This window comes from Copadichromis virginalis, linkage group LG3, assembly GCF_057382275.1.
Source record: "Copadichromis virginalis isolate Kocher_CV1m ecotype Utaka linkage group LG3, C_Virginalis_male_GT1.1, whole genome shotgun sequence".
Taxonomy (NCBI): domain Eukaryota; kingdom Metazoa; phylum Chordata; class Actinopteri; order Cichliformes; family Cichlidae; genus Copadichromis; species Copadichromis virginalis.
This window is the reverse complement of record NC_140620.1, coordinates 58,811,720-58,838,535: the sequence shown is the minus strand read 5'-3', so window position 1 is coordinate 58,838,535 and position 26,816 is coordinate 58,811,720. Positions and strand designations below refer to the sequence as shown.

The 26,816-nt window shown below is 60.4% G+C and overlaps 4 non-coding genes and 2 pseudogenes across 4 annotated transcripts; all 6 read right to left on the bottom strand.

Moving 5' to 3' along the window:
• Positions 1–2,700: 2,700 nt before the first annotated feature.
• Positions 2,701–2,819, bottom strand: LOC146716057 (5S ribosomal RNA). The gene has a single exon (XR_014919653.1). It is a non-coding gene; the product is annotated as a 5S ribosomal RNA (ribosomal RNA).
• Positions 2,820–8,316: 5,497 nt separating this feature from the next.
• On the bottom strand, positions 8,317–8,435 carry LOC146716056 (5S ribosomal RNA). The gene has a single exon (XR_014919652.1). It is a non-coding gene; the product is annotated as a 5S ribosomal RNA (ribosomal RNA).
• Positions 8,436–14,683: 6,248 nt separating this feature from the next.
• On the bottom strand, positions 14,684–14,802 carry LOC146716055 (5S ribosomal RNA). Its single transcript, XR_014919651.1, has one exon. It is a non-coding gene; the product is annotated as a 5S ribosomal RNA (ribosomal RNA).
• A 3,791-nt stretch (positions 14,803–18,593) lies between these two features.
• On the bottom strand, positions 18,594–18,712 carry LOC146716054 (5S ribosomal RNA). Its single transcript, XR_014919650.1, has one exon. It is a non-coding gene; the product is annotated as a 5S ribosomal RNA (ribosomal RNA).
• A 3,791-nt stretch (positions 18,713–22,503) lies between these two features.
• Positions 22,504–22,622, bottom strand: LOC146716053 (5S ribosomal RNA; annotated as a pseudogene).
• A 3,791-nt stretch (positions 22,623–26,413) lies between these two features.
• On the bottom strand, positions 26,414–26,532 carry LOC146716052 (5S ribosomal RNA; annotated as a pseudogene).
• Between the last annotated feature and the right edge of the window lie 284 nt (positions 26,533–26,816).

Below are 26,816 nucleotides of genomic sequence, written 5' to 3'. Positions count from 1 at the left end.
CCACAGGCCCTGGTGTGGTGTAAGTGGCCTCAGCCAGTGCCACAGGCCCTGGTATGGTGTAAGTGGCCTGAGCAAGAGCCACAGACCCTGGTGTGGTATAATTGGCCTCAGCCAGCAGCCACAGGCCCTGGTGTGGTGTAAGTCGCCTCAGACAGAAGCCACAGGCACTGGTGTGGTGTAAGTGGCCTCAGCCAGCAGCAAAAGGGCCCTGGTGTGGTATAAGTCGCCTCAGCCAGCAGCCACAGGCCCTGGTGTGGTGTAGGTGGCCTCAGCCACCAGCCACAGGCCCTGGTGTGGTGTAAGTAGCCTCAGCCAGCAGCCACAGGCCCTGGTGTGGTGTAAGTGGCCTCAGCCAGCAGCCACAGGCCCTGGTGTGGTGTAAGTGGCCTCAGCCAGTGTCACAGGCCCTGGTGTGGTGTAAGTGGCCTGAGCAAGAGCCACAGACCATGGTGTGGTATAATTGGCCTCAGCCAGCAGCCACAGGCCCTGGTGTGGTGTAAGTCGCCTCAGACAGAAGCCACAGGCACTGGTGTGGTGTAAGTGGCCTCAGCCAGCAGCAAAAGGGCCCTGGTGTGGTATAAGTCGCCTCAGCCAGCAGCCACAGGCCCTGGTGTGGTGTAGGTGGCCTCAGCCAGCAGCCACAGGCCCTGGTGTGGTGTAAGTGGCCTCAGCCAGCAGCAAAAGGGCCCTGGTGTGGTATAAGTCGCCTCAGCCAGAAGCCACAGGCACTGGTGTGGTCTAAGTGGCCTCAGCCAGCAGCCACAGGCCCTGGTGTGGTGTAGGTGGCCTCAGCCAGCAGCCACAGGCCCTGGTGTGGTGTAGGTGGCCTCAGCCAGCAGCCACAGGCCCTGGTGTGGTGTAAGTGGCCTCAGCCAGCAGCCACAGGCCCTGGTGTGGTGTAAGTGGCCTGAGCAAGAGCCACAGGCCCTGGTGTGGTGTAAGTGGCCTCAGCCAGCAGCCACAGGCCCTGGTGTGGTGTAAGTGGCCTGAGCAAGTGCCACAGGCCCTGGTGTGGTGTAAGTGGCCTGAGCAAGTGCCACAGGCCCTGGTGTGGTGTAAGTGGCCTCAATAGCAAATAAGGCCCTGGTGTGGTGTAAGTGGCCTGAGCAAGAACCACAGGGCCTGGTTTGGTGAAGATGGCCTCGGCCAGAAGCGCAGGGCCTGGTGTGATGTGAGTGGCCTGAGCAAGAGCCACAGGCCCTGGTGTTTTGTAAGTGGCCTCAGCCAGCAGCCACAGGCCCTGGTGTGGTGTAAGTGGCCTCAGCCAGAAGCCACAGGCACTGGTGTGGTGTAAGTGGCCTCAGCCAGCAGCAAAAGGGCCCTGGTGTGGTGTAGGTGGCCTCAGCCAGCAGCCACAGGCCCTGGTGTGGTGTAAGTGGCCTCAATAGCAACTAAGGCCCTGGTGTGGTGTAAGTGGCTTCAGCCAGCAGCCACAGGCCCTGGTGTGGTGTAAGTGGCCTCAGCCAGCAGCCACAGGCCCTGGTGTGGTGTAGGTGGCCTCAGCCAGCAGCCACAGGCCCTGGTGTGGTGTAAGTGGCCTCAATAGCAACTAAGGCCCTGGTGTGGTGTAAGTGGCTTCAGCCAGCAGCCACAGGCTCTGGTGTGGTGTAACTGGCCTCAGCCAGCAGCCACAGGCCCTGATGTGGTGTAAGTGGCCCCAGCCGGTCACTCAGGCCCTGGTGTGGTGTAGGTGGCATCAGCCAGCAGCCACAGGCCCTGGTGTGGTGTAAGTCGCCTCAGCCAGAAGCCACAGGCACTGGTGTGGTGTAAGTGGCCTCAGCCAGCAGCAAAAGGGCCCTGGTGTGGTGTAAGTCGCCTCAGCCAGCAGCCACAGGCCCTGGTGTGGTGTAGGTGGCCTCAGCCAGCAGCCACAGGCCCTGGTGTGGTGTAAGTGGCCTCAGCCAGCAGCCACAGGCCCTGGTGTGGTGTAAGTGGCCTCAGCCAGCAGCCACAGGCCCTGGTGTGATGTAAGTGGCCTCAGCCAGTGCCACAGGCCCTGGTGTGGTGTAAGTGGCCTGAGCAAGAGCCACAGACCCTGGTGTGGTATAATTGGCCTCAGCCAGCAGCCACAGGCCCTGGTGTGGTGTAAGTGGCCTCAGCCAGTGCCACAGGCCCTGGTGTGGTGTAAGTGGCCTGAGCAAGAGCCACAGGCCCTGGTGTGGTGTAAGTGGCCTGAGCAAGAGCCACAGACCCTGGTGTGGTGTAATTGGCCTCAATAGCAACTAATGCCCTGGTGTGGTGTAGGTGGCCTCAGCCAGCAGCCACAGGCCCTGGTGTGGTGTAAGTGGCCTGAGCAAGAGCCACAGGCCCTGGTGTGGTGTAAGTGGCCTGAGCAAGAGCCACAGACCCTGGTGTGGTGTAATTGGCCTCAATAGCAACTAATGCCCTGGTGTGGTGTAGGTGGCCTCAGCCAGCAGCCACAGGCCCTGGTGTGGTGAAAGTGGCCTCAGCCAGAGCCACAGGCCCTGGTGTGGTGAAAGTGGCCTCAGCCAGAGCCACAGGCCCTGATGTGGTGTAAGTGGCCCCAGCCGGTCACTCAGGCCCTTGTGTGGTGTAGGTTGCATCAGCTAGCAGCACAAGACATTGGAAAAGAGCCAAAAGCAGTGTCGTTAATGTGCCCTCATTAATGGGCAGCTGCTTTTGGTCTTTTAATACACCCCTTCTCTGGATCAAAAGCGGTTCAATGACATGAAAATCAAAGGCTTACAGCACCAGGTATTCCCAGGCAGTCTCCCATCCAAGTACTAACCAAGCCCAGCCCTGCTTAGCTTCCGAGATCAGACGAGGTCGGGCGTGCTCAGGGTGGTATGGCCGTAAGCTGTTGGCTCCAGCACAATGTCTCAATTTATGGATTCAAGTGATTAGGTGGCAAGTACCTGAAGTTACGAAGACAATGCTATAACCATACCTGCATGTTTGCATAATACCCTAACCCAAAGGCTCAGTTTGGCATTTATCCAACAGCACAGGCCCTGGATTGTTGAAGATGGCCTCAGGAACCAGCACAGGGCCTGGTGTGTTGTACATGGCCACAGCAAGGAGCACAGGGCCTGGTTTGGTGAAGATGGCCTCGGCCAGAAGCGCAGGGCCTGGTGTGATGTGAGTGGCCTGAGCAAGAGCCACAGGCCTTGGTGTGGTGTAAGTGGCCTCAGCCAGCAGCCACAGGCCCTGGTGTGGTGTAAGTCGCCTCAGCCAGAAGCCACAGGCACTGGTGTGGTGTAAGTGGCCTCAGCCAGCAGCCACAGGCCCTGGTGTGGTGTAGGTGGCCTCAGCCAGCAGCCACAGGCCCTTGTGTGGTGTAATTGGCCTCAATAGCAACTAAGGCCCTGGTGTGGTGTAGGTGGCCTAAGCCATCAGCCACAGGCCCTGGTGTGGTGTAAGTGGCCTCAGCCAGTGCCACAGGCCCTGGTGTGGTGTAAGTGGCCTGAGCAAGAGCCACAGACCCTGGTGTGGTGTAATTGGCCTCAATAGCAACTAAGGCCCTGGTGTGGTGTAGGTGGCCTCAGCCAGCAGCCACAGGCCCTGGTGTGGTGTAAGTGGCCTCAATAGCAACTAAGGCCCTGGTGTGGTGTAAGTGGCTTCAGCCAGCAGCCACAGGCTCTGGTGTGGTGTAACTGGCCTCAGCCAGCAGCCACAGGCCCTGATGTGGTGTAAGTGGCCCCAGCCGGTCACTCAGGCCCTGGTGTGGTGTAGGTGGCATCAGCCAGCAGCCACAGGCCCTGGTGTGGTGTAAGTCGCCTCAGCCAGAAGCCACAGGCACTGGTGTGGTGTAAGTGGCCTCAGCCAGCAGCAAAAGGGCCCTGGTGTGGTGTAAGTCGCCTCAGCCAGCAGCCACAGGCCCTGGTGTGGTGTAGGTGGCCTCAGCCAGCAGCCACAGGCCCTGGTGTGGTGTAAGTGGCCTCAGCCAGAAGCCACAGGCACTGGTGTGGTGTAAGTGGCCTCAGCCAGCAGCAAAAGGGCCCTGGTGTGGTGTAGGTGGCCTCAGCCAGCAGCCACAGGCCCTGGTGTGGTGTAAGTGGCCTCAATAGCAACTAAGGCCCTGGTGTGGTGTAAGTGGCTTCAGCCAGCAGCCACAGGCCCTGGTGTGGTGTAAGTGGCCTCAGCCAGCAGCCACAGGCCCTGGTGTGGTGTAGGTGGCCTCAGCCAGCAGCCACAGGCCCTGGTGTGGTGTAAGTGGCCTCAATAGCAACTAAGGCCCTGGTGTGGTGTAAGTGGCTTCAGCCAGCAGCCACAGGCTCTGGTGTGGTGTAACTGGCCTCAGCCAGCAGCCACAGGCCCTGATGTGGTGTAAGTGGCCCCAGCCGGTCACTCAGGCCCTGGTGTGGTGTAGGTGGCATCAGCCAGCAGCCACAGGCCCTGGTGTGGTGTAAGTCGCCTCACCAGAAGCCACAGGCACTGGTGTGGTGTAAGTGGCCTCAGCCAGCAGCAAAAGGGCCCTGGTGTGGTGTAAGTCGCCTCAGCCAGCAGCCACAGGCCCTGGTGTGGTGTAGGTGGCCTCAGCCAGCAGCCACAGGCCCTGGTGTGGTGTAGGTGGCCTCAGCCAGCAGCCACAGGCCCTGGTGTGGTGTAAGTGGCCTCAGCCAGCAGCCACAGGCCCTGGTGTGGTGTAAGTGGCCTGAGCAAGAGCCACAGGCCCTGGTGTGGTGTAAGTGGCCTCAGCCAGCAGCCACAGGCCCTGGTGTGGTGTAAGTGGCCTGAGCAAGTGCCACAGGCCCTGGTGTGGTGTAAGTGGCCTGAGCAAGTGCCACAGGCCCTGGTGTGGTGTAAGTGGCCTCAATAGCAAATAAGGCCCTGGTGTGGTGTAAGTGGCCTGAGCAAGAACCACAGGGCCTGGTTTGGTGAAGATGGCCTCGGCCAGAAGCGCAGGGCCTGGTGTGATGTGAGTGGCCTGAGCAAGAGCCACAGGCCCTGGTGTGGTGTAAGTGGCCTCAGCCAGCAGCCACAGGCCCTGGTGTGGTGTAAGTGGCCTCAGCCAGAAGCCACAGGCACTGGTGTGGTGTAAGTGGCCTCAGCCAGCAGCAAAAGGGCCCTGGTGTGGTGTAGGTGGCCTCAGCCAGCAGCCACAGGCCCTGGTGTGGTGTAAGTGGCCTCAATAGCAACTAAGGCCCTGGTGTGGTGTAAGTGGCTTCAGCCAGCAGCCACAGGCCCTGGTGTGGTGTAAGTGGCCTCAGCCAGCAGCCACAGGCCCTGGTGTGGTGTAGGTGGCCTCAGCCAGCAGCCACAGGCCCTGGTGTGGTGTAAGTGGCCTCAATAGCAACTAAGGCCCTGGTGTGGTGTAAGTGGCTTCAGCCAGCAGCCACAGGCTCTGGTGTGGTGTAACTGGCCTCAGCCAGCAGCCACAGGCCCTGATGTGGTGTAAGTGGCCCCAGCCGGTCACTCAGGCCCTGGTGTGGTGTAGGTGGCATCAGCCAGCAGCCACAGGCCCTGGTGTGGTGTAAGTCGCCTCAGCCAGAAGCCACAGGCACTGGTGTGGTGTAAGTGGCCTCAGCCAGCAGAAAAAGGGCCCTGGTGTGGTGTAAGTCGCCTCAGCCAGCAGCCACAGGCCCTGGTGTGGTGTAGGTGGCCTCAGCCAGCAGCCACAGGCCCTGGTGTGGTGTAAGTGGCCTCAGCCAGCAGCCACAGGCCCTGGTGTGGTGTAAGTGGCCTCAGCCAGTGCCACAGGCCCTGGTATGGTGTAAGTGGCCTGAGCAAGAGCCACAGACCCTGGTGTGGTATAATTGGCCTCAGCCAGCAGCCACAGGCCCTGGTGTGGTGTAAGTCGCCTCAGACAGAAGCCACAGGCACTGGTGTGGTGTAAGTGGCCTCAGCCAGCAGCAAAAGGGCCCTGGTGTGGTATAAGTCGCCTCAGCCAGCAGCCACAGGCCCTGGTGTGGTGTAGGTGGCCTCAGCCACCAGCCACAGGCCCTGGTGTGGTGTAAGTAGCCTCAGCCAGCAGCCACAGGCCCTGGTGTGGTGTAAGTGGCCTCAGCCAGCAGCCACAGGCCCTGGTGTGGTGTAAGTGGCCTCAGCCAGTGTCACAGGCCCTGGTGTGGTGTAAGTGGCCTGAGCAAGAGCCACAGACCCTGGTGTGGTATAATTGGCCTCAGCCAGCAGCCACAGGCCCTGGTGTGGTGTAAGTCGCCTCAGACAGAAGCCACAGGCACTGGTGTGGTGTAAGTGGCCTCAGCCAGCAGCAAAAGGGCCCTGGTGTGGTATAAGTCGCCTCAGCCAGCAGCCACAGGCCCTGGTGTGGTGTAGGTGGCCTCAGCCAGCAGCCACAGGCCCTGGTGTGGTGTAAGTGGCCTCAGCCAGCAGCAAAAGGGCCCTGGTGTGGTATAAGTCGCCTCAGCCAGAAGCCACAGGCACTGGTGTGGTCTAAGTGGCCTCAGCCAGCAGCCACAGGCCCTGGTGTGGTGTAGGTGGCCTCAGCCAGCAGCCACAGGCCCTGGTGTGGTGTAGGTGGCCTCAGCCAGCAGCCACAGGCCCTGGTGTGGTGTAAGTGGCCTCAGCCAGCAGCCACAGGCCCTGGTGTGGTGTAAGTGGCCTGAGCAAGAGCCACAGGCCCTGGTGTGGTGTAAGTGGCCTCAGCCAGCAGCCACAGGCCCTGGTGTGGTGTAAGTGGCCTGAGCAAGTGCCACAGGCCCTGGTGTGGTGTAAGTGGCCTGAGCAAGTGCCACAGGCCCTGGTGTGGTGTAAGTGGCCTCAATAGCAAATAAGGCCCTGGTGTGGTGTAAGTGGCCTGAGCAAGAACCACAGGGCCTGGTTTGGTGAAGATGGCCTCGGCCAGAAGCGCAGGGCCTGGTGTGATGTGAGTGGCCTGAGCAAGAGCCACAGGCCCTGGTGTTTTGTAAGTGGCCTCAGCCAGCAGCCACAGGCCCTGGTGTGGTGTAAGTGGCCTCAGCCAGAAGCCACAGGCACTGGTGTGGTGTAAGTGGCCTCAGCCAGCAGCAAAAGGGCCCTGGTGTGGTGTAGGTGGCCTCAGCCAGCAGCCACAGGCCCTGGTGTGGTGTAAGTGGCCTCAATAGCAACTAAGGCCCTGGTGTGGTGTAAGTGGCTTCAGCCAGCAGCCACAGGCCCTGGTGTGGTGTAAGTGGCCTCAGCCAGCAGCCACAGGCCCTGGTGTGGTGTAGGTGGCCTCAGCCAGCAGCCACAGGCCCTGGTGTGGTGTAAGTGGCCTCAATAGCAACTAAGGCCCTGGTGTGGTGTAAGTGGCTTCAGCCAGCAGCCACAGGCTCTGGTGTGGTGTAACTGGCCTCAGCCAGCAGCCACAGGCCCTGATGTGGTGTAAGTGGCCCCAGCCGGTCACTCAGGCCCTGGTGTGGTGTAGGTGGCATCAGCCAGCAGCCACAGGCCCTGGTGTGGTGTAAGTCGCCTCAGCCAGAAGCCACAGGCACTGGTGTGGTGTAAGTGGCCTCAGCCAGCAGCAAAAGGGCCCTGGTGTGGTGTAAGTCGCCTCAGCCAGCAGCCACAGGCCCTGGTGTGGTGTAGGTGGCCTCAGCCAGCAGCCACAGGCCCTGGTGTGGTGTAAGTGGCCTCAGCCAGCAGCCACAGGCCCTGGTGTGGTGTAAGTGGCCTCAGCCAGCAGCCACAGGCCCTGGTGTGATGTAAGTGGCCTCAGCCAGTGCCACAGGCCCTGGTGTGGTGTAAGTGGCCTGAGCAAGAGCCACAGACCCTGGTGTGGTATAATTGGCCTCAGCCAGCAGCCACAGGCCCTGGTGTGGTGTAAGTGGCCTCAGCCAGTGCCACAGGCCCTGGTGTGGTGTAAGTGGCCTGAGCAAGAGCCACAGGCCCTGGTGTGGTGTAAGTGGCCTGAGCAAGAGCCACAGACCCTGGTGTGGTGTAATTGGCCTCAATAGCAACTAATGCCCTGGTGTGGTGTAGGTGGCCTCAGCCAGCAGCCACAGGCCCTGGTGTGGTGTAAGTGGCCTGAGCAAGAGCCACAGGCCCTGGTGTGGTGTAAGTGGCCTGAGCAAGAGCCACAGACCCTGGTGTGGTGTAATTGGCCTCAATAGCAACTAATGCCCTGGTGTGGTGTAGGTGGCCTCAGCCAGCAGCCACAGGCCCTGGTGTGGTGAAAGTGGCCTCAGCCAGAGCCACAGGCCCTGGTGTGGTGAAAGTGGCCTCAGCCAGAGCCACAGGCCCTGATGTGGTGTAAGTGGCCCCAGCCGGTCACTCAGGCCCTTGTGTGGTGTAGGTTGCATCAGCTAGCAGCACAAGACATTGGAAAAGAGCCAAAAGCAGTGTCGTTAATGTGCCCTCATTAATGGGCAGCTGCTTTTGGTCTTTTAATACACCCCTTCTCTGGATCAAAAGCGGTTCAATGACATGAAAATCAAAGGCTTACAGCACCAGGTATTCCCAGGCAGTCTCCCATCCAAGTACTAACCAAGCCCAGCCCTGCTTAGCTTCCGAGATCAGACGAGGTCGGGCGTGCTCAGGGTGGTATGGCCGTAAGCTGTTGGCTCCAGCACAATGTCTCAATTTATGGATTCAAGTGATTAGGTGGCAAGTACCTGAAGTTACGAAGACAATGCTATAACCATACCTGCATGTTTGCATAATACCCTAACCCAAAGGCTCAGTTTGGCATTTATCCAACAGCACAGGCCCTGGATTGTTGAAGATGGCCTCAGGAACCAGCACAGGGCCTGGTGTGTTGTACATGGCCACAGCAAGGAGCACAGGGCCTGGTTTGGTGAAGATGGCCTCGGCCAGAAGCGCAGGGCCTGGTGTGATGTGAGTGGCCTGAGCAAGAGCCACAGGCCTTGGTGTGGTGTAAGTGGCCTCAGCCAGCAGCCACAGGCCCTGGTGTGGTGTAAGTCGCCTCAGCCAGAAGCCACAGGCACTGGTGTGGTGTAAGTGGCCTCAGCCAGCAGCCACAGGCCCTGGTGTGGTGTAGGTGGCCTCAGCCAGCAGCCACAGGCCCTTGTGTGGTGTAATTGGCCTCAATAGCAACTAAGGCCCTGGTGTGGTGTAGGTGGCCTAAGCCATCAGCCACAGGCCCTGGTGTGGTGTAAGTGGCCTCAGCCAGTGCCACAGGCCCTGGTGTGGTGTAAGTGGCCTGAGCAAGAGCCACAGACCCTGGTGTGGTGTAATTGGCCTCAATAGCAACTAAGGCCCTGGTGTGGTGTAGGTGGCCTCAGCCAGCAGCCACAGGCCCTGGTGTGGTGTAAGTGGCCTCAATAGCAACTAAGGCCCTGGTGTGGTGTAAGTGGCTTCAGCCAGCAGCCACAGGCTCTGGTGTGGTGTAACTGGCCTCAGCCAGCAGCCACAGGCCCTGATGTGGTGTAAGTGGCCCCAGCCGGTCACTCAGGCCCTGGTGTGGTGTAGGTGGCATCAGCCAGCAGCCACAGGCCCTGGTGTGGTGTAAGTCGCCTCAGCCAGAAGCCACAGGCACTGGTGTGGTGTAAGTGGCCTCAGCCAGCAGCAAAAGGGCCCTGGTGTGGTGTAAGTCGCCTCAGCCAGCAGCCACAGGCCCTGGTGTGGTGTAGGTGGCCTCAGCCAGCAGCCACAGGCCCTGGTGTGGTGTAAGTGGCCTCAGCCAGAAGCCACAGGCACTGGTGTGGTGTAAGTGGCCTCAGCCAGCAGCAAAAGGGCCCTGGTGTGGTGTAGGTGGCCTCAGCCAGCAGCCACAGGCCCTGGTGTGGTGTAAGTGGCCTCAATAGCAACTAAGGCCCTGGTGTGGTGTAAGTGGCTTCAGCCAGCAGCCACAGGCCCTGGTGTGGTGTAAGTGGCCTCAGCCAGCAGCCACAGGCCCTGGTGTGGTGTAGGTGGCCTCAGCCAGCAGCCACAGGCCCTGGTGTGGTGTAAGTGGCCTCAATAGCAACTAAGGCCCTGGTGTGGTGTAAGTGGCTTCAGCCAGCAGCCACAGGCTCTGGTGTGGTGTAACTGGCCTCAGCCAGCAGCCACAGGCCCTGATGTGGTGTAAGTGGCCCCAGCCGGTCACTCAGGCCCTGGTGTGGTGTAGGTGGCATCAGCCAGCAGCCACAGGCCCTGGTGTGGTGTAAGTCGCCTCACCAGAAGCCACAGGCACTGGTGTGGTGTAAGTGGCCTCAGCCAGCAGCAAAAGGGCCCTGGTGTGGTGTAAGTCGCCTCAGCCAGCAGCCACAGGCCCTGGTGTGGTGTAGGTGGCCTCAGCCAGCAGCCACAGGCCCTGGTGTGGTGTAGGTGGCCTCAGCCAGCAGCCACAGGCCCTGGTGTGGTGTAAGTGGCCTCAGCCAGCAGCCACAGGCCCTGGTGTGGTGTAAGTGGCCTGAGCAAGAGCCACAGGCCCTGGTGTGGTGTAAGTGGCCTCAGCCAGCAGCCACAGGCCCTGGTGTGGTGTAAGTGGCCTGAGCAAGTGCCACAGGCCCTGGTGTGGTGTAAGTGGCCTGAGCAAGTGCCACAGGCCCTGGTGTGGTGTAAGTGGCCTCAATAGCAAATAAGGCCCTGGTGTGGTGTAAGTGGCCTGAGCAAGAACCACAGGGCCTGGTTTGGTGAAGATGGCCTCGGCCAGAAGCGCAGGGCCTGGTGTGATGTGAGTGGCCTGAGCAAGAGCCACAGGCCCTGGTGTGGTGTAAGTGGCCTCAGCCAGCAGCCACAGGCCCTGGTGTGGTGTAAGTGGCCTCAGCCAGAAGCCACAGGCACTGGTGTGGTGTAAGTGGCCTCAGCCAGCAGCAAAAGGGCCCTGGTGTGGTGTAGGTGGCCTCAGCCAGCAGCCACAGGCCCTGGTGTGGTGTAAGTGGCCTCAATAGCAACTAAGGCCCTGGTGTGGTGTAAGTGGCTTCAGCCAGCAGCCACAGGCCCTGGTGTGGTGTAAGTGGCCTCAGCCAGCAGCCACAGGCCCTGGTGTGGTGTAGGTGGCCTCAGCCAGCAGCCACAGGCCCTGGTGTGGTGTAAGTGGCCTCAATAGCAACTAAGGCCCTGGTGTGGTGTAAGTGGCTTCAGCCAGCAGCCACAGGCTCTGGTGTGGTGTAACTGGCCTCAGCCAGCAGCCACAGGCCCTGATGTGGTGTAAGTGGCCCCAGCCGGTCACTCAGGCCCTGGTGTGGTGTAGGTGGCATCAGCCAGCAGCCACAGGCCCTGGTGTGGTGTAAGTCGCCTCAGCCAGAAGCCACAGGCACTGGTGTGGTGTAAGTGGCCTCAGCCAGCAGAAAAAGGGCCCTGGTGTGGTGTAAGTCGCCTCAGCCAGCAGCCACAGGCCCTGGTGTGGTGTAGGTGGCCTCAGCCAGCAGCCACAGGCCCTGGTGTGGTGTAAGTGGCCTCAGCCAGCAGCCACAGGCCCTGGTGTGGTGTAAGTCGCCTCAGCCAGAAGCCACAGGCACTGGTGTGGTGTAAGTGGCCTCAGCCAGCAGCCACAGGCCCTGGTGTGGTGTAGGTGGCCTCAGCCAGCAGCCACAGGCCCTTGTGTGGTGTAATTGGCCTCAATAGCAACTAAGGCCCTGGTGTGGTGTAGGTGGCCTAAGCCATCAGCCACAGGCCCTGGTGTGGTGTAAGTGGCCTCAGCCAGTGCCACAGGCCCTGGTGTGGTGTAAGTGGCCTGAGCAAGAGCCACAGACCCTGGTGTGGTGTAATTGGCCTCAATAGCAACTAAGGCCCTGGTGTGGTGTAGGTGGCCTCAGCCAGCAGCCACAGGCCCTGGTGTGGTGTAAGTGGCCTCAATAGCAACTAAGGCCCTGGTGTGGTGTAAGTGGCTTCAGCCAGCAGCCACAGGCTCTGGTGTGGTGTAACTGGCCTCAGCCAGCAGCCACAGGCCCTGATGTGGTGTAAGTGGCCCCAGCCGGTCACTCAGGCCCTGGTGTGGTGTAGGTGGCATCAGCCAGCAGCCACAGGCCCTGGTGTGGTGTAAGTCGCCTCAGCCAGAAGCCACAGGCACTGGTGTGGTGTAAGTGGCCTCAGCCAGCAGCAAAAGGGCCCTGGTGTGGTGTAAGTCGCCTCAGCCAGCAGCCACAGGCCCTGGTGTGGTGTAGGTGGCCTCAGCCAGCAGCCACAGGCCCTGGTGTGGTGTAAGTGGCCTCAGCCAGAAGCCACAGGCACTGGTGTGGTGTAAGTGGCCTCAGCCAGCAGCAAAAGGGCCCTGGTGTGGTGTAGGTGGCCTCAGCCAGCAGCCACAGGCCCTGGTGTGGTGTAAGTGGCCTCAATAGCAACTAAGGCCCTGGTGTGGTGTAAGTGGCTTCAGCCAGCAGCCACAGGCCCTGGTGTGGTGTAAGTGGCCTCAGCCAGCAGCCACAGGCCCTGGTGTGGTGTAGGTGGCCTCAGCCAGCAGCCACAGGCCCTGGTGTGGTGTAAGTGGCCTCAATAGCAACTAAGGCCCTGGTGTGGTGTAAGTGGCTTCAGCCAGCAGCCACAGGCTCTGGTGTGGTGTAACTGGCCTCAGCCAGCAGCCACAGGCCCTGATGTGGTGTAAGTGGCCCCAGCCGGTCACTCAGGCCCTGGTGTGGTGTAGGTGGCATCAGCCAGCAGCCACAGGCCCTGGTGTGGTGTAAGTCGCCTCACCAGAAGCCACAGGCACTGGTGTGGTGTAAGTGGCCTCAGCCAGCAGCAAAAGGGCCCTGGTGTGGTGTAAGTCGCCTCAGCCAGCAGCCACAGGCCCTGGTGTGGTGTAGGTGGCCTCAGCCAGCAGCCACAGGCCCTGGTGTGGTGTAGGTGGCCTCAGCCAGCAGCCACAGGCCCTGGTGTGGTGTAAGTGGCCTCAGCCAGCAGCCACAGGCCCTGGTGTGGTGTAAGTGGCCTGAGCAAGAGCCACAGGCCCTGGTGTGGTGTAAGTGGCCTCAGCCAGCAGCCACAGGCCCTGGTGTGGTGTAAGTGGCCTGAGCAAGTGCCACAGGCCCTGGTGTGGTGTAAGTGGCCTGAGCAAGTGCCACAGGCCCTGGTGTGGTGTAAGTGGCCTCAATAGCAAATAAGGCCCTGGTGTGGTGTAAGTGGCCTGAGCAAGAACCACAGGGCCTGGTTTGGTGAAGATGGCCTCGGCCAGAAGCGCAGGGCCTGGTGTGATGTGAGTGGCCTGAGCAAGAGCCACAGGCCCTGGTGTGGTGTAAGTGGCCTCAGCCAGCAGCCACAGGCCCTGGTGTGGTGTAAGTGGCCTCAGCCAGAAGCCACAGGCACTGGTGTGGTGTAAGTGGCCTCAGCCAGCAGCAAAAGGGCCCTGGTGTGGTGTAGGTGGCCTCAGCCAGCAGCCACAGGCCCTGGTGTGGTGTAAGTGGCCTCAATAGCAACTAAGGCCCTGGTGTGGTGTAAGTGGCTTCAGCCAGCAGCCACAGGCCCTGGTGTGGTGTAAGTGGCCTCAGCCAGCAGCCACAGGCCCTGGTGTGGTGTAGGTGGCCTCAGCCAGCAGCCACAGGCCCTGGTGTGGTGTAAGTGGCCTCAATAGCAACTAAGGCCCTGGTGTGGTGTAAGTGGCTTCAGCCAGCAGCCACAGGCTCTGGTGTGGTGTAACTGGCCTCAGCCAGCAGCCACAGGCCCTGATGTGGTGTAAGTGGCCCCAGCCGGTCACTCAGGCCCTGGTGTGGTGTAGGTGGCATCAGCCAGCAGCCACAGGCCCTGGTGTGGTGTAAGTCGCCTCAGCCAGAAGCCACAGGCACTGGTGTGGTGTAAGTGGCCTCAGCCAGCAGAAAAAGGGCCCTGGTGTGGTGTAAGTCGCCTCAGCCAGCAGCCACAGGCCCTGGTGTGGTGTAGGTGGCCTCAGCCAGCAGCCACAGGCCCTGGTGTGGTGTAAGTGGCCTCAGCCAGCAGCCACAGGCCCTGGTGTGGTGTAAGTGGCCTCAGCCAGCAGCCACAGGCCCTGGTGTGGTGTAAGTGGCCTCAGCCAGTGCCACAGGCCCTGGTATGGTGTAAGTGGCCTGAGCAAGAGCCACAGACCCTGGTGTGGTATAATTGGCCTCAGCCAGCAGCCACAGGCCCTGGTGTGGTGTAAGTCGCCTCAGACAGAAGCCACAGGCACTGGTGTGGTGTAAGTGGCCTCAGCCAGCAGCAAAAGGGCCCTGGTGTGGTATAAGTCGCCTCAGCCAGCAGCCACAGGCCCTGGTGTGGTGTAGGTGGCCTCAGCCACCAGCCACAGGCCCTGGTGTGGTGTAAGTAGCCTCAGCCAGCAGCCACAGGCCCTGGTGTGGTGTAAGTGGCCTCAGCCAGCAGCCACAGGCCCTGGTGTGGTGTAAGTGGCCTCAGCCAGTGCCACAGGCCCTGGTGTGGTGTAAGTGGCCTGAGCAAGAGCCACAGGCCCTGGTGTGGTGTAAGTGGCCTGAGCAAGAGCCACAGACCCTGGTGTGGTGTAATTGGCCTCAATAGCAACTAATGCCCTGGTGTGGTGTAGGTGGCCTCAGCCAGCAGCCACAGGCCCTGGTGTGGTGTAAGTGGCCTGAGCAAGAGCCACAGGCCCTGGTGTGGTGTAAGTGGCCTGAGCAAGAGCCACAGACCCTGGTGTGGTGTAATTGGCCTCAATAGCAACTAATGCCCTGGTGTGGTGTAGGTGGCCTCAGCCAGCAGCCACAGGCCCTGGTGTGGTGAAAGTGGCCTCAGCCAGAGCCACAGGCCCTGATGTGGTGTAAGTGGCCCCAGCCGGTCACTCAGGCCCTTGTGTGGTGTAGGTTGCATCAGCTAGCAGCACAAGACATTGGAAAAGAGCCAAAAGCAGTGTCGTTAATGTGCCCTCATTAATGGGCAGCTGCTTTTGGTCTTTTAATACACCCCTTCTCTGGATCAAAAGCGGTTCAATGACATGAAAATCAAAGGCTTACAGCACCAGGTATTCCCAGGCAGTCTCCCATCCAAGTACTAACCAAGCCCAGCCCTGCTTAGCTTCCGAGATCAGACGAGGTCGGGCGTGCTCAGGGTGGTATGGCCGTAAGCTGTTGGCTCCAGCACAATGTCTCAATTTATGGATTCAAGTGATTAGGTGGCAAGTACCTGAAGTTACGAAGACAATGCTATAACCATACCTGCATGTTTGCATAATACCCTAACCCAAAGGCTCAGTTTGGCATTTATCCAACAGCACAGGCCCTGGATTGTTGAAGATGGCCTCAGGAACCAGCACAGGGCCTGGTGTGTTGTACATGGCCACAGCAAGGAGCACAGGGCCTGGTTTGGTGAAGATGGCCTCGGCCAGAAGCGCAGGGCCTGGTGTGATGTGAGTGGCCTGAGCAAGAGCCACAGGCCTTGGTGTGGTGTAAGTGGCCTCAGCCAGCAGCCACAGGCCCTGGTGTGGTGTAAGTCGCCTCAGCCAGAAGCCACAGGCACTGGTGTGGTGTAAGTGGCCTCAGCCAGCAGCCACAGGCCCTGGTGTGGTGTAGGTGGCCTCAGCCAGCAGCCACAGGCCCTTGTGTGGTGTAATTGGCCTCAATAGCAACTAAGGCCCTGGTGTGGTGTAGGTGGCCTAAGCCATCAGCCACAGGCCCTGGTGTGGTGTAAGTGGCCTCAGCCAGTGCCACAGGCCCTGGTGTGGTGTAAGTGGCCTGAGCAAGAGCCACAGACCCTGGTGTGGTGTAATTGGCCTCAATAGCAACTAAGGCCCTGGTGTGGTGTAGGTGGCCTCAGCCAGCAGCCACAGGCCCTGGTGTGGTGTAAGTGGCCTCAATAGCAACTAAGGCCCTGGTGTGGTGTAAGTGGCTTCAGCCAGCAGCCACAGGCTCTGGTGTGGTGTAACTGGCCTCAGCCAGCAGCCACAGGCCCTGATGTGGTGTAAGTGGCCCCAGCCGGTCACTCAGGCCCTGGTGTGGTGTAGGTGGCATCAGCCAGCAGCCACAGGCCCTGGTGTGGTGTAAGTCGCCTCAGCCAGAAGCCACAGGCACTGGTGTGGTGTAAGTGGCCTCAGCCAGCAGCAAAAGGGCCCTGGTGTGGTGTAAGTCGCCTCAGCCAGCAGCCACAGGCCCTGGTGTGGTGTAGGTGGCCTCAGCCAGCAGCCACAGGCCCTGGTGTGGTGTAAGTGGCCTCAGCCAGAAGCCACAGGCACTGGTGTGGTGTAAGTGGCCTCAGCCAGCAGCAAAAGGGCCCTGGTGTGGTGTAGGTGGCCTCAGCCAGCAGCCACAGGCCCTGGTGTGGTGTAAGTGGCCTCAATAGCAACTAAGGCCCTGGTGTGGTGTAAGTGGCTTCAGCCAGCAGCCACAGGCCCTGGTGTGGTGTAAGTGGCCTCAGCCAGCAGCCACAGGCCCTGGTGTGGTGTAGGTGGCCTCAGCCAGCAGCCACAGGCCCTGGTGTGGTGTAAGTGGCCTCAATAGCAACTAAGGCCCTGGTGTGGTGTAAGTGGCTTCAGCCAGCAGCCACAGGCTCTGGTGTGGTGTAACTGGCCTCAGCCAGCAGCCACAGGCCCTGATGTGGTGTAAGTGGCCCCAGCCGGTCACTCAGGCCCTGGTGTGGTGTAGGTGGCATCAGCCAGCAGCCACAGGCCCTGGTGTGGTGTAAGTCGCCTCACCAGAAGCCACAGGCACTGGTGTGGTGTAAGTGGCCTCAGCCAGCAGCAAAAGGGCCCTGGTGTGGTGTAAGTCGCCTCAGCCAGCAGCCACAGGCCCTGGTGTGGTGTAGGTGGCCTCAGCCAGCAGCCACAGGCCCTGGTGTGGTGTAGGTGGCCTCAGCCAGCAGCCACAGGCCCTGGTGTGGTGTAAGTGGCCTCAGCTAGCAGCCACAGGCCCTGGTGTGGTGTAAGTGGCCTGAGCAAGAGCCACAGGCCCTGGTGTGGTGTAAGTGGCCTCAGCCAGCAGCCACAGGCCCTGGTGTGGTGTAAGTGGCCTGAGCAAGTGCCACAGGCCCTGGTGTGGTGTAAGTGGCCTGAGCAAGTGCCACAGGCCCTGGTGTGGTGTAAGTGGCCTCAATAGCAAATAAGGCCCTGGTGTGGTGTAAGTGGCCTGAGCAAGAACCACAGGGCCTGGTTTGGTGAAGATGGCCTCGGCCAGAAGCGCAGGGCCTGGTGTGATGTGAGTGGCCTGAGCAAGAGCCACAGGCCCTGGTGTGGTGTAAGTGGCCTCAGCCAGCAGCCACAGGCCCTGGTGTGGTGTAAGTGGCCTCAGCCAGAAGCCACAGGCACTGGTGTGGTGTAAGTGGCCTCAGCCAGCAGCAAAAGGGCCCTGGTGTGGTGTAGGTGGCCTCAGCCAGCAGCCACAGGCCCTGGTGTGGTGTAAGTGGCCTCAATAGCAACTAAGGCCCTGGTGTGGTGTAAGTGGCTTCAGCCAGCAGCCACAGGCCCTGGTGTGGTGTAAGTGGCCTCAGCCAGCAGCCACAGGCCCTGGTGTGGTGTAGGTGGCCTCAGCCAGCAGCCACAGGCCCTGGTGTGGTGTAAGTGGCCTCAATAGCAACTAAGGCCCTGGTGTGGTGTAAGTGGCTTCAGCCAGCAGCCACAGGCTCTGGTGTGGTGTAACTGGCCTCAGCCAGCAGCCACAGGCCCTGATGTGGTGTAAGTGGCCCCAGCCGGTCACTCAGGCCCTGGTGTGGTGTAGGTGGCATCAGCCAGCAGCCACAGGCCCTGGTGTGGTGTAAGTCGCCTCAGCCAGAAGCCACAGGCACTGGTGTGGTGTAAGTGGCCTCAGCCAGCAGCAAAAGGGCCCTGGTGTGGTGTAAGTCGCCTCAGCCAGCAGCCACAGGCCCTGGTGTGGTGTAGGTGGCCTCAGCCAGCAGCCACAGGCCCTGGTGTGGTGTAAGTGGCCTCAGCCAGCAGCCACAGGCCCTGGTGTGGTGTAAGTGGCCTCAGCCAGCAGCCACAGGCCCTGGTGTGGTGTAAGTGGCCTCAGCCAGTGCCACAGGCCCTGGTATGGTGTAAGTGGCCTGAGCAAGAGCCACAGACCCTGGTGTGGTATAATTGGCCTCAGCCAGCAGCCACAGGCCCTGGTGTGGTGTAAGTCGCCTCAGACAGAAGCCACAGGCACTGGTGTGGTGTAAGTGGCCTCAGCCAGCAGCAAAAGGGCCCTGGTGTGGTATAAGTCGCCTCAGCCAGCAGCCACAGGCCCTGGTGTGGTGTAGGTGGCCTCAGCCACCAGCCACAGGCCCTGGTGTGGTGTAAGTAGCCTCAGCCAGCAGCCACAGGCCCTGGTGTGGTGTAAGTGGCCTCAGCCAGCAGCCACAGGCCCTGGTGTGGTGTAAGTGGCCTCAGCCAGTGCCACAGGCCCTGGTGTGGTGTAAGTGGCCTGAGCAAGAGCCACAGGCCCTGGTGTGGTGTAAGTGGCCTGAGCAAGAGCCACAGACCCTGGTGTGGTGTAATTGGCCTCAATAGCAACTAATGCCCTGGTGTGGTGTAGGTGGCCTCAGCCAGCAGCCACAGGCCCTGGTGTGGTGTAAGTGGCCTGAGCAAGAGCCACAGGCCCTGGTGTGGTGTAAGTGGCCTGAGCAAGAGCCACAGACCCTGGTGTGGTGTAATTGGCCTCAATAGCAACTAATGCCCTGGTGTGGTGTAGGTGGCCTCAGCCAGCAGCCACAGGCCCTGGTGTGGTGAAAGTGGCCTCAGCCAGAGCCACAGGCCCTGATGTGGTGTAAGTGGCCCCAGCCGGTCACTCAGGCCCTTGTGTGGTGTAGGTTGCATCAGCTAGCAGCACAAGACATTGGAAAAGAGCCAAAAGCAGTGTCGTTAATGTGCCCTCATTAATGGGCAGCTGCTTTTGGTCTTTTAATACACCCCTTCTCTGGATCAAAAGCGGTTCAATGACATGAAAATCAAAGGCTTACAGCACCAGGTATTCCCAGGCAGTCTCCCATCCAAGTACTAACCAAGCCCAGCCCTGCTTAGCTTCCGAGATCAGACGAGGTCGGGCGTGCTCAGGGTGGTATGGCCGTAAGCTGTTGGCTCCAGCACAATGTCTCAATTTATGGATTCAAGTGATTAGGTGGCAAGTACCTGAAGTTACGAAGACAATGCTATAACCATACCTGCATGTTTGCATAATACCCTAACCCAAAGGCTCAGTTTGGCATTTATCCAACAGCACAGGCCCTGGATTGTTGAAGATGGCCTCAGGAACCAGCACAGGGCCTGGTGTGTTGTACATGGCCACAGCAAGGAGCACAGGGCCTGGTTTGGTGAAGATGGCCTCGGCCAGAAGCGCAGGGCCTGGTGTGATGTGAGTGGCCTGAGCAAGAGCCACAGGCCTTGGTGTGGTGTAAGTGGCCTCAGCCAGCAGCCACAGGCCCTGGTGTGGTGTAAGTCGCCTCAGCCAGAAGCCACAGGCACTGGTGTGGTGTAAGTGGCCTCAGCCAGCAGCCACAGGCCCTGGTGTGGTGTAGGTGGCCTCAGCCAGCAGCCACAGGCCCTTGTGTGGTGTAATTGGCCTCAATAGCAACTAAGGCCCTGGTGTGGTGTAGGTGGCCTAAGCCATCAGCCACAGGCCCTGGTGTGGTGTAAGTGGCCTCAGCCAGTGCCACAGGCCCTGGTGTGGTGTAAGTGGCCTGAGCAAGAGCCACAGACCCTGGTGTGGTGTAATTGGCCTCAATAGCAACTAAGGCCCTGGTGTGGTGTAGGTGGCCTCAGCCAGCAGCCACAGGCCCTGGTGTGGTGTAAGTGGCCTCAATAGCAACTAAGGCCCTGGTGTGGTGTAAGTGGCTTCAGCCAGCAGCCACAGGCTCTGGTGTGGTGTAACTGGCCTCAGCCAGCAGCCACAGGCCCTGATGTGGTGTAAGTGGCCCCAGCCGGTCACTCAGGCCCTGGTGTGGTGTAGGTGGCATCAGCCAGCAGCCACAGGCCCTGGTGTGGTGTAAGTCGCCTCAGCCAGAAGCCACAGGCACTGGTGTGGTGTAAGTGGCCTCAGCCAGCAGCAAAAGGGCCCTGGTGTGGTGTAAGTCGCCTCAGCCAGCAGCCACAGGCCCTGGTGTGGTGTAGGTGGCCTCAGCCAGCAGCCACAGGCCCTGGTGTGGTGTAAGTGGCCTCAGCCAGAAGCCACAGGCACTGGTGTGGTGTAAGTGGCCTCAGCCAGCAGCAAAAGGGCCCTGGTGTGGTGTAGGTGGCCTCAGCCAGCAGCCACAGGCCCTGGTGTGGTGTAAGTGGCCTCAATAGCAACTAAGGCCCTGGTGTGGTGTAAGTGGCTTCAGCCAGCAGCCACAGGCCCTGGTGTGGTGTAAGTGGCCTCAGCCAGCAGCCACAGGCCCTGGTGTGGTGTAGGTGGCCTCAGCCAGCAGCCACAGGCCCTGGTGTGGTGTAAGTGGCCTCAATAGCAACTAAGGCCCTGGTGTGGTGTAAGTGGCTTCAGCCAGCAGCCACAGGCTCTGGTGTGGTGTAACTGGCCTCAGCCAGCAGCCACAGGCCCTGATGTGGTGTAAGTGGCCCCAGCCGGTCACTCAGGCCCTGGTGTGGTGTAGGTGGCATCAGCCAGCAGCCACAGGCCCTGGTGTGGTGTAAGTCGCCTCACCAGAAGCCACAGGCACTGGTGTGGTGTAAGTGGCCTCAGCCAGCAGCAAAAGGGCCCTGGTGTGGTGTAAGTCGCCTCAGCCAGCAGCCACAGGCCCTGGTGTGGTGTAGGTGGCCTCAGCCAGCAGCCACAGGCCCTGGTGTGGTGTAGGTGGCCTCAGCCAGCAGCCACAGGCCCTGGTGTGGTGTAAGTGGCCTCAGCTAGCAGCCACAGGCCCTGGTGTGGTGTAAGTGGCCTGAGCAAGAGCCACAGGCCCTGGTGTGGTGTAAGTGGCCTCAGCCAGCAGCCACAGGCCCTGGTGTGGTGTAAGTGGCCTGAGCAAGTGCCACAGGCCCTGGTGTGGTGTAAGTGGCCTGAGCAAGTGCCACAGGCCCTGGTGTGGTGTAAGTGGCCTCAATAGCAAATAAGGCCCTGGTGTGGTGTAAGTGGCCTGAGCAAGAACCACAGGGCCTGGTTTGGTGAAGATGGCCTCGGCCAGAAGCGCAGGGCCTGGTGTGATGTGAGTGGCCTGAGCAAGAGCCACAGGCCCTGGTGTGGTGTAAGTGGCCTCAGCCAGCAGCCACAGGCCCTGGTGTGGTGTAAGTGGCCTCAGCCAGAAGCCACAGGCACTGGTGTGGTGTAAGTGGCCTCAGCCAGCAGCAAAAGGGCCCTGGTGTGGTGTAGGTGGCCTCAGCCAGCAGCCACAGGCCCTGGTGTGGTGTAAGTGGCCTCAATAGCAACTAAGGCCCTGGTGTGGTGTAAGTGGCTTCAGCCAGCAGCCACAGGCCCTGGTGTGGTGTAAGTGGCCTCAGCCAGCAGCCACAGGCCCTGGTGTGGTGTAGGTGGCCTCAGCCAGCAGCCACAGGCCCTGGTGTGGTGTAAGTGGCCTCAATAGCAACTAAGGCCCTGGTGTGGTGTAAGTGGCTTCAGCCAGCAGCCACAGGCTCTGGTGTGGTGTAACTGGCCTCAGCCAGCAGCCACAGGCCCTGATGTGGTGTAAGTGGCCCCAGCCGGTCACTCAGGCCCTGGTGTGGTGTAGGTGGCATCAGCCAGCAGCCACAGGCCCTGGTGTGGTGTAAGTCGCCTCAGCCAGAAGCCACAGGCACTGGTGTGGTGTAAGTGGCCTCAGCCAGCAGCAAAAGGGCCCTGGTGTGGTGTAAGTCGCCTCAGCCAGCAGCCACAGGCCCTGGTGTGGTGTAGGTGGCCTCAGCCAGCAGCCACAGGCCCTGGTGTGGTGTAAGTGGCCTCAGCCAGCAGCCACAGGCCCTGGTGTGGTGTAAGTGGCCTCAGCCAGCAGCCACAGGCCCTGGTGTGGTGTAAGTGGCCTCAGCCAGTGCCACAGGCCCTGGTATGGTGTAAGTGGCCTGAGCAAGAGCCACAGACCCTGGTGTGGTATAATTGGCCTCAGCCAGCAGCCACAGGCCCTGGTGTGGTGTAAGTCGCCTCAGACAGAAGCCACAGGCACTGGTGTGGTGTAAGTGGCCTCAGCCAGCAGCAAAAGGGCCCTGGTGTGGTATAAGTCGCCTCAGCCAGCAGCCACAGGCCCTGGTGTGGTGTAGGTGGCCTCAGCCACCAGCCACAGGCCCTGGTGTGGTGTAAGTAGCCTCAGCCAGCAGCCACAGGCCCTGGTGTGGTGTAAGTGGCCTCAGCCAGCAGCCACAGGCCCTGGTGTGGTGTAAGTGGCCTCAGCCAGTGCCACAGGCCCTGGTGTGGTGTAAGTGGCCTGAGCAAGAGCCACAGGCCCTGGTGTGGTGTAAGTGGCCTGAGCAAGAGCCACAGACCCTGGTGTGGTGTAATTGGCCTCAATAGCAACTAATGCCCTGGTGTGGTGTAGGTGGCCTCAGCCAGCAGCCACAGGCCCTGGTGTGGTGTAAGTGGCCTGAGCAAGAGCCACAGGCCCTGGTGTGGTGTAAGTGGCCTGAGCAAGAGCCACAGACCCTGGTGTGGTGTAATTGGCCTCAATAGCAACTAATGCCCTGGTGTGGTGTAGGTGGCCTCAGCCAGCAGCCACAGGCCCTGGTGTGGTGAAAGTGGCCTCAGCCAGAGCCACAGGCCCTGATGTGGTGTAAGTGGCCCCAGCCGGTCACTCAGGCCCTTGTGTGGTGTAGGTTGCATCAGCTAGCAGCACAAGACATTGGAAAAGAGCCAAAAGCAGTGTCGTTAATGTGCCCTCATTAATGGGCAGCTGCTTTTGGTCTTTTAATACACCCCTTCTCTGGATCAAAAGCGGTTCAATGACATGAAAATCAAAGGCTTACTGCACCAGGTATTCCCAGGCAGTCTCCCATCCAAGTACTAACCAAGCCCAGCCCTGCTTAGCTTCCGAGATCAGACGAGGTCGGGCGTGCTCAGGGTGGTATGGCCGTAAGCTGTTGGCTCCAGCACAATGTCTCAATTTATGGATTCAAGTGATTAGGTGGCAAGTACCTGAAGTTACGAAGACAATGCTATAACCATACCTGCATGTTTGCATAATACCCTAACCCAAAGGCTCAGTTTGGCATTTATCCAACAGCACAGGCCCTGGATTGTTGAAGATGGCCTCAGGAACCAGCACAGGGCCTGGTGTGTTGTACATGGCCACAGCAAGGAGCACAGGGCCTGGTTTGGTGAAGATGGCCTCGGCCAGAAGCGCAGGGCCTGGTGTGATGTGAGTGGCCTGAGCAAGAGCCACAGGCCTTGGTGTGGTGTAAGTGGCCTCAGCCAGCAGCCACAGGCCCTGGTGTGGTGTAAGTCGCCTCAGCCAGAAGCCACAGGCACTGGTGTGGTGTAAGTGGCCTCAGCCAGCAGCCACAGGCCCTGGTGTGGTGTAGGTGGCCTCAGCCAGCAGCCACAGGCCCTTGTGTGGTGTAATTGGCCTCAATAGCAACTAAGGCCCTGGTGTGGTGTAGGTGGCCTAAGCCATCAGCCACAGGCCCTGGTGTGGTGTAAGTGGCCTCAGCCAGTGCCACAGGCCCTGGTGTGGTGTAAGTGGCCTGAGCAAGAGCCACAGACCCTGGTGTGGTGTAATTGGCCTCAATAGCAACTAAGGCCCTGGTGTGGTGTAGGTGGCCTCAGCCAGCAGCCACAGGCCCTGGTGTGGTGTAAGTGGCCTCAATAGCAACTAAGGCCCTGGTGTGGTGTAAGTGGCTTCAGCCAGCAGCCACAGGCTCTGGTGTGGTGTAACTGGCCTCAGCCAGCAGCCACAGGCCCTGATGTGGTGTAAGTGGCCCCAGCCGGTCACTCAGGCCCTGGTGTGGTGTAGGTGGCATCAGCCAGCAGCCACAGGCCCTGGTGTGGTGTAAGTCGCCTCAGCCAGAAGCCACAGGCACTGGTGTGGTGTAAGTGGCCTCAGCCAGCAGCAAAAGGGCCCTGGTGTGGTGTAAGTCGCCTCAGCCAGCAGCCACAGGCCCTGGTGTGGTGTAGGTGGCCTCAGCCAGCAGCCACAGGCCCTGGTGTGGTGTAAGTGGCCTCAGCCAGAAGCCACAGGCACTGGTGTGGTGTAAGTGGCCTCAGCCAGCAGCAAAAGGGCCCTGGTGTGGTGTAGGTGGCCTCAGCCAGCAGCCACAGGCCCTGGTGTGGTGTAAGTGGCCTCAATAGCAACTAAGGCCCTGGTGTGGTGTAAGTGGCTTCAGCCAGCAGCCACAGGCCCTGGTGTGGTGTAAGTGGCCTCAGCCAGCAGCCACAGGCCCTGGTGTGGTGTAGGTGGCCTCAGCCAGCAGCCACAGGCCCTGGTGTGGTGTAAGTGGCCTCAATAGCAACTAAGGCCCTGGTGTGGTGTAAGTGGCTTCAGCCAGCAGCCACAGGCTCTGGTGTGGTGTAACTGGCCTCAGCCAGCAGCCACAGGCCCTGATGTGGTGTAAGTGGCCCCAGCCGGTCACTCAGGCCCTGGTGTGGTGTAGGTGGCATCAGCCAGCAGCCACAGGCCCTGGTGTGGTGTAAGTCGCCTCACCAGAAGCCACAGGCACTGGTGTGGTGTAAGTGGCCTCAGCCAGCAGCAAAAGGGCCCTGGTGTGGTGTAAGTCGCCTCAGCCAGCAGCCACAGGCCCTGGTGTGGTGTAGGTGGCCTCAGCCAGCAGCCACAGGCCCTGGTGTGGTGTAGGTGGCCTCAGCCAGCAGCCACAGGCCCTGGTGTGGTGTAAGTGGCCTCAGCCAGCAGCCACAGGCCCTGGTGTGGTGTAAGTGGCCTGAGCAAGAGCCACAGGCCCTGGTGTGGTGTAAGTGGCCTCAGCCAGCAGCCACAGGCCCTGGTGTGGTGTAAGTGGCCTGAGCAAGTGCCACAGGCCCTGGTGTGGTGTAAGTGGCCTGAGCAAGTGCCACAGGCCCTGGTGTGGTGTAAGTGGCCTCAATAGCAAATAAGGCCCTGGTGTGGTGTAAGTGGCCTGAGCAAGAACCACAGGGCCTGGTTTGGTGAAGATGGCCTCGGCCAGAAGCGCAGGGCCTGGTGTGATGTGAGTGGCCTGAGCAAGAGCCACAGGCCCTGGTGTGGTGTAAGTGGCCTCAGCCAGCAGCCACAGGCCCTGGTGTGGTGTAAGTGGCCTCAGCCAGAAGCCACAGGCACTGGTGTGGTGTAAGTGGCCTCAGCCAGCAGCAAAAGGGCCCTGGTGTGGTGTAGGTGGCCTCAGCCAGCAGCCACAGGCCCTGGTGTGGTGTAAGTGGCCTCAATAGCAACTAAGGCCCTGGTGTGGTGTAAGTGGCTTCAGCCAGCAGCCACAGGCCCTGGTGTGGTGTAAGTGGCCTCAGCCAGCAGCCACAGGCCCTGGTGTGGTGTAGGTGGCCTCAGCCAGCAGCCACAGGCCCTGGTGTGGTGTAAGTGGCCTCAATAGCAACTAAGGCCCTGGTGTGGTGTAAGTGGCTTCAGCCAGCAGCCACAGGCTCTGGTGTGGTGTAACTGGCCTCAGCCAGCAGCCACAGGCCCTGATGTGGTGTAAGTGGCCCCAGCCGGTCACTCAGGCCCTGGTGTGGTGTAGGTGGCATCAGCCAGCAGCCACAGGCCCTGGTGTGGTGTAAGTCGCCTCAGCCAGAAGCCACAGGCACTGGTGTGGTGTAAGTGGCCTCAGCCAGCAGCAAAAGGGCCCTGGTGTGGTGTAAGTCGCCTCAGCCAGCAGCCACAGGCCCTGGTGTGGTGTAGGTGGCCTCAGCCAGCAGCCACAGGCCCTGGTGTGGTGTAAGTGGCCTCAGCCAGCAGCCACAGGCCCTGGTGTGGTGTAAGTGGCCTCAGCCAGCAGCCACAGGCCCTGGTGTGGTGTAAGTGGCCTCAGCCAGTGCCACAGGCCCTGGTATGGTGTAAGTGGCCTGAGCAAGAGCCACAGACCCTGGTGTGGTATAATTGGCCTCAGCCAGCAGCCACAGGCCCTGGTGTGGTGTAAGTCGCCTCAGACAGAAGCCACAGGCACTGGTGTGGTGTAAGTGGCCTCAGCCAGCAGCAAAAGGGCCCTGGTGTGGTATAAGTCGCCTCAGCCAGCAGCCACAGGCCCTGGTGTGGTGTAGGTGGCCTCAGCCACCAGCCACAGGCCCTGGTGTGGTGTAAGTAGCCTCAGCCAGCAGCCACAGGCCCTGGTGTGGTGTAAGTGGCCTCAGCCAGCAGCCACAGGCCCTGGTGTGGTGTAAGTGGCCTCAGCCAGTGCCACAGGCCCTGGTGTGGTGTAAGTGGCCTGAGCAAGAGCCACAGGCCCTGGTGTGGTGTAAGTGGCCTGAGCAAGAGCCACAGACCCTGGTGTGGTGTAATTGGCCTCAATAGCAACTAATGCCCTGGTGTGGTGTAGGTGGCCTCAGCCAGCAGCCACAGGCCCTGGTGTGGTGTAAGTGGCCTGAGCAAGAGCCACAGGCCCTGGTGTGGTGTAAGTGGCCTGAGCAAGAGCCACAGACCCTGGTGTGGTGTAATTGGCCTCAATAGCAACTAATGCCCTGGTGTGGTGTAGGTGGCCTCAGCCAGCAGCCACAGGCCCTGGTGTGGTGAAAGTGGCCTCAGCCAGAGCCACAGGCCCTGATGTGGTGTAAGTGGCCCCAGCCGGTCACTCAGGCCCTTGTGTGGTGTAGGTTGCATCAGCTAGCAGCACAAGACATTGGAAAAGAGCCAAAAGCAGTGTCGTTAATGTGCCCTCATTAATGGGTAGCTGCTTTTGGTCTTTTAATACACCCCTTCTCTGGATCAAAAGCGGTTCAATGACATGAAAATCAAAGGGTTACAGCACCAGGTATTCCCAGGCAGTCTCCCATCCAAGTACTAACCAAGCCCAGCCATGCTTAGCTTCCGAGATCAGACGAGGTCGGGCGTGCTCAGGGTGGTATGGCCGTAAGCTGCTGGCTCCAGCACAATGTCTCAATTTATGGATTCAAGTGATTAGGTGGCAAGTACCTGAAGTTACGAAGACAATGCTATAACCATACCTGCATGTTTGCATAATACCCTAACCCAAAGGCTCAGTTTGGCATTTATCCAACAGCACAGGCCCTGGATTGTTGAAGATGGCCTCAGGAACCAGCACAGGGCCTGGTGTGTTGTACATGGCCACAGCAAGGAGCACAGGGCCTGGTTTGGTGAAGATGGCCTCGGCCAGAAGCGCAGGGCCTGGTGTGATGTGA